The sequence below is a fragment of the Cebus imitator genome, unplaced genomic scaffold, assembly GCF_001604975.1.
Source record: "Cebus imitator isolate Cc_AM_T3 unplaced genomic scaffold, Cebus_imitator-1.0 Scaffold193, whole genome shotgun sequence".
Taxonomy (NCBI): Eukaryota; Metazoa; Chordata; class Mammalia; order Primates; family Cebidae; genus Cebus; species Cebus imitator.
This window is the reverse complement of record NW_016107508.1, coordinates 3877327-3888668: the sequence shown is the minus strand read 5'-3', so window position 1 is coordinate 3888668 and position 11342 is coordinate 3877327. Positions and strand designations below refer to the sequence as shown.

The 11342-nt window shown below is 49.2% G+C and overlaps 1 long non-coding RNA gene across 1 annotated transcript; it reads left to right on the top strand.

Annotated features, from left to right (window-relative positions):
* The first annotated feature begins 4469 nt into the window (after positions 1 to 4469).
* On the top strand, positions 4470 to 11325 carry LOC119473920. Its single transcript, XR_005203188.1, has 3 exons — positions 4470 to 4578; positions 10360 to 11110; positions 11159 to 11325. It is a non-coding gene; the product is annotated as an uncharacterized LOC119473920 (long non-coding RNA).
* The last annotated feature ends 17 nt before the right edge of the window (positions 11326 to 11342 follow it).

Below are 11342 nucleotides of genomic sequence, written 5' to 3'. Positions count from 1 at the left end.
TTAAGAGCATTTCCACGATGCCGGTGCAGGGCGCTGGCTAAAGCCTGGTTACGTTTCCAAGGTCCCTATGCCTGGGGAACACAGTATGTTGTGTATGGTCATGATCATGGAAGGTTGTGTGACTGCAGGTGGGGTGTGGAGTTGATAGAGCAAGTCAGAGATAATACCCAGAAAATGATCTTGATGTTCAGCAAACACAGCCTGTCGATAACCTTTAAGACATTTCCTCCTCCTTCTTCATGGTTTTGGGGCCCAATTATGGGGCTGTCGGATATCCACAGAAGTAATAAGAACTAGTACTTATTCAAACTTTAAACAAAGATCACATATTATGCCAAGTGCTTTACACACATTATCTCTTTTCATTGTTACAACAATCCTTCCAAGAGACACTGATCTTTGCCCCGTCTAGCGATGAACACTGGGCATCTAGAGCCAAGTCCAACTACTACTACCTCTCTAGAGGCAAGCATAGTCACTACTGGGTATCTAGAGGAAAACACAGTCACTGCTGGGTATCTAGAGGAAAACGCAGTCGCTGCTGGGTATCTAGAGGAAAACGCAGTCGCTACTGGGTATCTAGAGGAAAACGCAGTCGCTACTGGGTATCTAGAGGAAAACACAGCCACTACTGGGTATTGAGAGCCAGGTGTGATTACTGCTGGGTATCCAGAGGCAGGCGGGATCGCTACTGTAGGATATCCAGAGTCAGGTGGGATCCTTCCTGGGTATCCAGGGGCAGGTGCAATCACTACTGGGTATCCAGAAGCAAGTCCCACTACTGTTAGGTATAGAGACCTTAGTTTTTGCTCAGTACCCTCACAGTTCATTCCCATTGAAGTGGAGAGAAGACGGAACCGAGCAGGTCAGGGAATCAGTTCTAAATCCCACAGTTAATAAGAAAAGGCTCTAACAAGGGAAACTGAGTCCCCTCTTTCTAGGTTTGGCTGTCTTCCCATTATGCCATGTGACATGAGCAAGAATCCTGTATCTCTTTGATCTGGAGATTCCTAAACCGTACCTGCAGGATGGAAATCAGCACTGCAAACCAGTTATGGTGAGTAATGGAACTCCAAAGATACCCATGTCCTAATACCCAGAACCTGTGATTATTATCTTCTTTGATGAAAGGGACTTTGCAGATGTGATTAAGTTGGGATCTTGAAGGTATTGTCGTGGATTATCCAGCCGGGTCCTCACAATAATCACAAGGGTTCTTGCAAGAAAGAGGCAGGAGTGGTCAGAAGAAGGTGACGCAATGGTGGAAGCAGGAGGGGAAAAGTCAGTGTGATGTGGGAACCAGGTGCCAAGGAGTGAGGAAGTTTCTAGAAGCTGGAGAGGGCAAGCAATGGATGCTCCTCTAGAGCCTCCAGAAGGAGTAGAGCCCTGCCAATATCTTCATTCTAGTCCAGTGAGGCCTCTGGCCTCTGCAGCCATGAAAGAATAATTTTGTGTTGTCTGAGCCCCTGTTTGTGATAACTTCTTATAGCAGCCATCAGAAACTAGCGCAACACCGCCAGGATGGGTTCCAGATGAAACCACTTTGGGAAAGGTGGGCTAAGCAAGGGCCTGTGGGCTGTCTCCAGCCTGTGTGTGCTGTCTGTGTTCTGACCACTCAGGAGGGAAAGACATCACATCACGTGCTGTTTCCCAAGCTCATACCTTAAGGAATGTCTTGAGAATTTGGGAGTAAGTCTGAAGTAACTCATGGCTTCCACTCCCACTTGGAAAGGGCTCTGAAGGAATCAGGACTGAGGGTGGTGACTTTTGAAAGTAGAGATTTGGAGGGGGTCTTGGGGGCATGGCACCCCAGTGTATCCGTCTTCTATGGCTGTTGTAACAAAATACCTCACACTGGCTTGGCTTTGACACACACTGGGTGGCTTAAACAACAGAAATTTATTTTCTTACAGTTCTGGAGGCTGAAAATCCAAGCTCAAGGTGCTGTTAGGGTTGGCCTCTGGTGAGGGCTCTCTGCCTGCCTTGTAGATGGTTTTTTCACTCTGTCCTCCCATGGTCTCTTTCCGGTGAGCCCACACTGGACACACACATACACACACACAAACACACACACACACACACACACATACACATACACACATACACATACACACACATACACCCCAAGAGAGGGGGTGGGCAGGGGAGAGAGTGAGCTCTATGGTTTCTCTTCCTCTTCTTACAAGGGCATCCATCTTATCAGATTAGGGTGCCACCCTTAAAGTCTTATTTAACTTTAATAATCTCCCTAAAGGCCCTATCTCTACAGTCACAATGAGAGCTAGGTCTTCACCATAAGAATTTGGGGGAGATGCAATTCAGTCCATAACACCCAGGGTGAGTACATAGGATGGGCAAGTGGCCAGAATATGCAAATTTGTTGTCCTAGAGCCTAGCAGGGCATGGGAAGGGATCAAAGTGGGGAGGTGGTCTCTGGGAGAAGGGCTAAGAAACCAGTGCTGGCCCCTGTGATGCCTTGCCCTGCTAAGCACAGGTGCTCCTCTGCTTGGCCCCAGCCTCCCTGCCCTCTGTTCCATGGTCCTGGGCCTCATGCGGATTGAGTGGGACCAGTTCAGGAGCCTAAAAGATGTCTCTCAGGACCTGGCTGACAGTTCTGCTCTGAAGTGGAGGCATCGGTCTTGATTATTGGTAGGGTGACCAACCATTCCAACTTGCCTGGGGCTAAGGAATTTCAGATGGTATGGGATATCCAGTGCTGAAACAGGCAAAGACCTTGGCAAACTAAGTTAGCCACCTGAGTTATTAGGCTCTTGCCTTGTTCTGGGATCCAGCCTCTAGCTCCTGATCTAGGGCTTGTGTCTTAGTAGCTTTTCCACTTTTCTTGTCTTCTCTTCTCAGTCTTTGAGACAGTCTTGGGGCTGTTAATCTTGCCTTAAACATCTGCTGTTGTCTTTTCCCTTTTGCGGCCATCATCAAAGTGGGGACTGCCAAAATGATGTCCAATCCCTTTGTGACTTCTGACCAAAGCAAGAATTGCAAAATGCATTTAAAGGCACCTTCCCACATTTGCAAGAAGATTGTGTCCCCGCTCTTTCCAAGGAGCTGAGACAGAAGAACAACGTGCGATCCATGCCCATCTGAAAGGATGATGCAGTTTAGGTTGTACAAGGACACTATAAAGGTCAGCAAACTGGAAAAGTAGTTCAGATTTAGAGGAGGCAATATGTTATCTACACTGAACGGGCTCAGCAGGAAAAGGCCAATGGCACAACTGTCCACCTACTTGTCCCAGCAAGGTGGTTATCACTAGGCTAAAACTGGACAAAGATCACAAAAAGATCCTTGAATGGAAAGCCAAATCTCACCATGTAGGAAAGGAAAAGGGCAAATACAAGGAAGAAACAATTGAGCAGATGCAGGAATAAAGTAATCTTATATGCAAGCTTTGATTAAAACTTGAAATGAAAAAAAATCTGCTATGATCTTTCTTAATCAGCCACCATGCCTCCCTCTGCCCATCAACTGCCTGCCTTCATGAGCTAAACATACTGGCGCTGCCTTCCTTTGACCATCCTTCCATCCATCCATCCATCCATCTGTCCTTCCTTCCTTCCTTCATTCTTCCTTCCTTCCTTCCTTCCTTCCATCCATTTATCCATCCATCCACCCATCCAACCATCCATCCACCTATTATCCATTCTTCCATCCATCCTCCATCCTTCCCTCCATCCATCATCCAACCATCCATCCACCCATTTATTCATCCGTCCATCCATCTATCCACTTAACCATCCACCCATCCTTATAGCCTTCCATCATCCTTCCTTCATTTCATTTCTCCAATATCAATGTTTATTGAGCTCTAACCATGACCCAGAAAATACCCCTGGCCTCAAGAAGAGAGATTAATATCTCAATAGATAAACTAAAGACAGAGCGTCGATGCTCTGACAGATGTCTCCAGAGTAAAGACACATAGGAGGAATGGTCCATTCTCCCATGGCTGAAGAGAGGAATGGAATAGGAAAAGCTTTGTAATGATGGTGACCTTGAATCTGAGATTTTGAACCATGTCTAGGCTCTTATCAGTCCTGGCTGGGTAGAGAGGAGTGAATGTACAGAAGAGCTTATAGCACAGCAGCGAGAGGCTGCATTTTGGTCTGAGAGAGCCACAGGAGTGAGAGCAGCACAGCCTGAAGCAGAGCAGGTAGTGGGGCACCAGAAGCCTGTCAGAGAGAAGGAGGGGAGGACAGAGTGAAGCCCGGGCCAGATCAGGGCCAGATGGAAGGTTTGGAAGTCCTGCTGGGGTAGGAAACAGGGTTGAACTTCATTGTGTAAGAGAAGGAGGAAGAAATTCTGTTTGGCTGTCATGGGTATGGTCACCTGGAAATCAAGACAGGACCAAGTGACACTGCTGTGATAATCTAGGGGAGAGATGAGGGTGGTGGGCACCAAGCCAGCAGAGGTGGGGCTGGAGCAGAGGAGACACATTAAAGAAGCAGAGTGGACCCGGTGTGAGGTGAGGGGTAGGTTTTGGAAGCCTGTATGATGACGAGTTCAGTTTTGGACCTGGTGAGCCTGAAGGGGCTGTGGTGCCTGCTGGTGGAGATGACACAGGTGAATGGGTCTAAAGAGAGATTTGGAGGGAAGAACAGAGACTGGAACTAAAGTGAAGGAAGCACATGGGGTCTGGGGCATCCAGGGGTGAGGGGAGGACAAGAGAAGAGGATGAAGCATAGAATGCTGAGACCCTTGGCATAAGCCTGAGTGGAGAGAGAGAGAGAGAGAGCGAGAGAGAGCGAGCTTACAAAGGTGATGGCTGGGAAGGAAGAGGACGAGGGCAGATAGCAAGGGAGGACAAGGGAGGCCACTGTCGGTGTCAGACGCAGCAGAACATTTGAGTAGGATGAGGATGGCCACTGGTCCACAGAAGCCACCAAGGTGATCTTGGTGAGGAGGTAGGAACAGAAACCCAGGGACAGCAGGCTGAGAATTCAAGGGGATGGTCAAGGCAGATTGCTCCCTGAGGAGAAGGCTGGGAAGGAGGTGGAGCAGATGGAGCTGTGGATTGGATGGAGGGACTTCCCAGGTTTGGGGGGAAGAAGCTGAACGGAGGGTAAAGGTGGTTATTAATGGAAGGAAATTTCCCCCAGATAGCAGGAGGCCAGGAGAACAGACAGCTGTTTGTCAGGAAGAGCAACACCTGTTCTTGTGAAATTGGAGGAAAAGAGGAATGTTAGTTTTCTGGGGCTGCCATAATTCATCACCACAAACTGGGTGGCTTGAAACAGTAGGGATTCACTCTCAAGCAGTTCTGGAGGCCAGAAGTCTGAATCAAGGTGCTGGCAGACTCGTGTTCCCACTGAAGTCAGCCACTCCAGGAGAGCTGAGAGCTTGAGCGGGTGGCTCTGAGGATGTGTGACCTTGGCTGGCCACATCTGGTCTATTCTCCGGCCCTGCTCAGCATCTCAGTAGCCAGAGAGAAGGCCAGGGTTGGCAAGGGCTGACCACCGCTGGCCTGATGGGGCAGCCTCCTTAACTCGGTCTTGATGTCCTTTCTAGAACACATGGTTGACTTCATGCCCAGTTCTTGTTGAATGAGCATTCTTCTTTCAGAATAGCTGTTAACTCCACCTAAGGACCAGGTAGGTCATGGTCAATTTTTTCCATTGGCATCAAGAGCAACAAAGAGCTCTCTTCTCCATAGGAGAGTTTCATTCCATAGATTATTATGCAACAGTGTTGAGCAGAATGCCTTTAAACGGAGGCTCTTACTGTCCCACCTGCCTGGGCCCCATCACTGGCAGCCCACTTCATCTGTTTGGGTGACCTGCCCAGCCCTGGCAGGCATACACAGTTGTCACCCTTGTTCTACAGCACACAGCTGTGACAAAAGATGAATGGGAGAACAGCAGTTAATGTTGGCAAGGCACTAATGCTGAACTACTAGCTTAAGTGCTGTACGTACAGGAATACAGCAAACATCCACGATAGGCTTATGAGTTAGGTAATATCATCTCCATTCCATAGGTGAGGAAACTGAGGCACAGAGAGACCACCCAAGTCCCTCACCCAGTGTTATGGGTTGAATTGCCCCTGACCCTCCAAATTCATGTGTTGAAGCCCGCACCCAGAATACCCCAGGATGTGACCTTATTTAGAAATAGGGTCCTTGCAGAGGTACTTGGTTAAAATGAGGTCATACCAGAGTAGATTGTGCCCCTACTCCAATATTACTGGTGTTCTTTTACAAAGGAGGAATTTGGACACCAGCACGCATGCAGAAAGAACTCCCCAGGAGGAGGAAGACAGAGATTAAGGGACGTTCAAGATTGCCAGAAAGCCTTGAGAATCTGGGGGAGAGGTGAGGAATAGATTCTTCATCACTGAGCTCAGATTCCTGGCCTCCACAACTGAGAGACAATGCATTTCTGTTGGTTAAACCACACCGTTGTGGTCCTCCTTAGAGCAGCCCTAGCAAAAAATATCCTCAGTAACTGTTGGATTTCAGATTCAGATTTAAACATCCTGGCTCCAAAGTCCAGGTTCTATACTTGGATGCTTGCAGCCTCTTGATAACTGCTGGAAAGCACTTGGCACCGTGCCTTGCTCATTGCAGGTGCTCAGAGCACGGGAGCTGTTTGTCTTAGTTCTGCCTCTTCTTCCAGAAGGGCCTCCTCCCAGGCAGTCAGGGATGGAGCAGACTCCTGTGTGCCCTTCATCTGCTCCATGGATTCAGAAGTCAGGGGTTCCCAGGTCTGTGTCTTCAGCGGATCCAATGTCCATCCTCCCATTTCCACTGCCACAGCTGCTGTGGGTCTCTGTGCCCAGAGAACACCGCCATGTACAGGTGAAGAAATTAAGATCCAAACAGGTAATGCAATTGCCCCACAGTGCATTGTTAGTGAAGAAGCTGGGGCTGCAGCCTTATCTGACTCCAAATTTTAAGCGCCTCCCTTACACTGGGGAGGTCCCTCTGGCTTCCTGGCTAGCAGCCCATGAAACTATAATATATTAATAATAAGAAATGCACATTTAGTCTCTGGCCTGAGTGCCTGAGACAGGGTTTCTACCACCCTTGTAGATAAGCGTACTAAGAGAATTGTTTGTTTAATATTTTGTCTTTGACTTGATTCCTGAGAGCTTAGTAATTTCCAGAGTAATAAGATCATCTGATGAAGAGTTTCTGGATCTCTTGCAGTTTCTTGGGTGACAGGAGCATCTTTTGTTCTAGTGAGGCAAGTCTTGGTGGGCTCCTGGGTAGTCTCATAAGGGATCTGGTTACCAGGGAAACCAATCATGGAATTAGAGGATTGGAGCTTACAGCCCACCTTGCTCCTCATGACCTCCAGAGATGGGAGAGAGGCCGCAGGCTGAGTTGATCACCAGTGGCCAATAATTAATCAATCATGCCTATGTAATGAAACTCCATAAAAACCCCAAAGGAGAGGGTTTGGACACTTTTGGACAGCTGAACCCATGGAGGGTCCTGGAGGGTGGTACAAAGGGGAAGGACCACCTGGAAGGTGCCACTGTGGAAGCTCTGTGCCCAGTACCCCATACCTGGCCCTCTGACTCTCTTTTATCTAGCTACTCATCTGTATCCTTTGTTAATCTAGTAGACCGGTAAGCATAAGTATTTCCCTGAGCTCTGTCAGCCCTCCTAGCTAATGAATTGAACCTAAGGAGGGAGTTGTGGGAACCCCGCTTTATAGCTAGTTGGTCATAAAGTATAGGGGACAGCCTACTGCTTGCAACTGGCATCTAAAGTGGGGGCCATCTTGTGTGACAGAGCCCTTAACCTGCCGGATCTGAAGTTATCTCCAGGTAGATAGTGTCGGAATTGAATTGAATTGAACTGCAGGACACCCAATTAGTGTCCACTGGACAATTTGGTGGCCGGAGGAATCCCACACACATTTTGGTGACCAGAGGTGAACTGCAGTGTTGAGAGCTTGAAGGCATTTGTTTTCTCCCAGGTGCTGAATGGAAGAATAAAACATTGAATAAACCTACGCTGCATTTCTCTACACACAAATTTACTAGAGTCATGCAAACTTGTCACCTTTTCCTAGGCTATGCCATGACCACTCTTACCACTCACATTGGCTTCCTCTGCCCTTCCCCCCAGTTGCAAAGTACAGAAAGTCTTTGTTTTCCTGATGGAAGATAACTCCTGAATTCACAAACATGCGTGACTCCTTCGAGCACTCACGGCTGCTCTTGAGAGGTCTGCCTCACTAGCGGTATAACAAGGGCCACACAAATGAGGGAACCCACCAGTGAACAGCAACAGGAAAAGTGGACTCAGGCGCTGCTCTACAGAGGCAAGAGCTCCCACATGAAGTCTTTTTAATTTTATATATATATATATATATTTTTAATGCTCCAAAAGGGCATTTTGAAATCTGAGGAGCTGAACCAAATATTTACCCAATCAATTCCAGGGCCACGTCAAGGGGTGAAGATACTGAACAAATAGCTCAGTGACCTTGCTCCTGGCTCAACCTTTTCTACTCATTCATTCATTTATTCATTCATTCATGCAACAAATACTAGTTGGGCCTCTCTCATATCCAGTTGGCACTGGGGCCAGGTGAGGTGAAGGAATGCACGGTGAACAGGGCCCCACCTTTGAGATGTCCTATCTAATAGGGATGGTGGGGGTGGGAGCAGACATTCTCATCAGGCTAACCATGCCTGATGGTGGGATGACAGTCTGCCTTAGGGAGATGAGGGGTTTCTGTGAGATCTTAAGAGAGTACAGATTCTAGGAGGTGGGACCCTATAGGGAACCTGGGAAAACAAGACTTTCTGTGACTGCAGTCATGGGGCACATGAGAGCAATAGGAAGAACTGAAGCAGAATGGGCAGGCAGTGAGCAGATCAGGGAGGGCTTCGGCTGTAGATAGAGTCTTTTGAACTGTATTTTGTAGGCAACAGGGAGCCATTGGCTATTTTTGAGTAGCAGAGGGATGGGATGAATCAGAATAAGGAGGCCTCACTCTTCAGGCTGAGTGGAGGGTGACTTGCTTCCTTTCTTTCTCCATCAGACCATAGCTCATTCGACACCACCACCCGCTGCCGTGCTGTTGCCATAGTAACCCTAGACCCTGGCCTTCTTCAGGCTTCTCTTCCGCTCTGGAATCGACTCACTCACCCGCCTCTGTGGGGCCAGAGGAGGGAGCGAGTCAGCCTGGGCCTTACTTTATTTCTTGCCTGGTTGTTGAAAAACAGACTCCAGCTTCCCAGGAGGCAGAAGGGGAAATGGATCACTCTTTGAGCTTAGCAGTCTTGCTTTTCTGCTAATAAAATCAAGGGGTACAAAGGAGGGTGTGCATTTCCCTGAGCCCCAGAGGCCTTGGGTGTCCTCAGGCATTTTATTGGACAGCTTCTCCTGAGTGAAGCCCAGAGCTGGTACGACTAACTCAAAATGGTGTTGCTGGACAATTTCCTTTTTGGAACTTTTCCTGGTCAAATTCTCCTGAGGCTGTACTCATGTCCAGCTCAGGGCTATATTTTAGGGGCAGGAAGGGAGAGAAACCCTTCTGGTCTTTCTCCTTCCATCTTCCTCCCTTTTGCAAGGACTTTTCCACTATAAAAGAGTGGTCTGTCTATTGCTCCAAATACCAATTTCCTGGTTTCCTTGCAACGAGCCTATTCCTGTGGTTGCAGCATTATTTGGACCAGGGATGGTGTCACACAAATCCTGGAATATTTTGATTCTTAAAGGATCATCAACACTGGAGGTGGCTCTCCTTCCTCTTTCCCTGATTACCTTCTTCTTGGTGAAAATTCTGGGTTTGTGACAGTGAGACGTCCTGCTTGCCAGAGCCAAGAGCCTGGGCCAGCTGGGTCTGGTTCTGAAGCCCATGGCTGAGTTTACAGTATCAGCCCTGGGCCTCCTGGACACTGAGCAAGAGCCCTGGAGGGGGCGTGGCAGGCAGCTACGATTCCCGAAGCCTAGAAGATTCTTTGAGCTGGTCCTAAAGTAACAGGCCCCATCTTTCAGTCCAGGACAGACTCTGAGGGGAGACTCCGCCCCCACTGGGTCTACCAAGAGAGGAGAGCTGAGGGCTGAATGCTTACCTAGAACCTTCTGGAAGCTCAGTTAGGAACTTCAGGCACCCGCATGGTGAGAAAGGGCCTATAAAAGTTCTGCCTTTTTGGAACTTCCCCTGGCTGGGACTCAGTGTCATTTTTCCTGAGTAGTGAAAGTGGCAACATGAGAAAGGTTTGGGATCCCCAGATGGCAGTGGGATTTGGTAGGGAGAGAGCCTGTGGTGGTAGCATGACTGTCAGGGCCACGGGAACGGGGGTAATAGAAATAAAGCTAATATTTGCGTAGCACTGTTGTAAGACTTGACATGTACAGTCACTGTTTAATCCTCCCAACAGCCGTACGAGGTCAGTAGTGACCCCGCTTTATAGATGAAGATACTGACACCTAGAGAGGTGAAATGACTCCCCCAGGATCACACAGCTTCTAAGGACCACAACCGGGACTTGCAACCAGGAATTCTGTTTTGAACATGCTGGCAACCTAGACGCCAAAGGGTGGGAGTGAAATGGGCTGCCTGGCGGGAGGGTGAGCCGCTGATAGGAAAGAGTGTGGGAACTGTTGCCAGGTTCTAAAAGCACAGAGTGAGCTGGGCCAAGGAAAAGGTGGGGTCCTTCCGGGCTGGACGGTTCCCAGCTCTAACTCTCCTGGGAACTCCATGTCCATGGTCAAGGGCGGGAGACCGTGCTGGAACCCAGCTGCTGCTGATGCCTTGACCATCAAGAAAACCCACAGGGCCTTGCCCAGAGAAATGCATTTGCCAGAGATCGCCGAGGCTCAGGGCAAACAGAACCACATCCCATCTACCTGCCTTGCCCTGTGGTAGGGGGTGGTTTATTCTCACAGACCCTGGGTGAACCCACTCCACATACTCAAACAGCCTGAGCTAGGCCAGAAAGGTGGGGAAACTGATGGCCCAACAGGGCAAGGATTTGCCCGAAGATCCAGAGCACAGAGACTGGATGTAAAAGCAAAAGGCCCCAGGTCTGCAATGCGCTCCTTGGACACAACCATTGTCCTGGGAGAGACATGGGCCACATCTCCGTAGCCACAGGAGGGGGCAGTGCCTCACTGGGTTCCCCTGACCAGGTCCCTGTGAAGGCCACCCTGGTAGCGTCACCAAGCCCCCTTGGCCAGGTCCCTGTGGAGGCTGCCCTGGTAGCGTCACCAAGCCCCCTTGGCCAGGTCCCTGTGGAGGCTGCCCTGATGGTGTCACCAAGCCCTCCTGGCCAGGTCCCCGTGGAGGCTGCTCTGATGGTGTCACTAAGCCCTCCTGGCTAGGTCCCCGTGGAGTCTGCTCTGATGGTGTCACTAAGCCCCC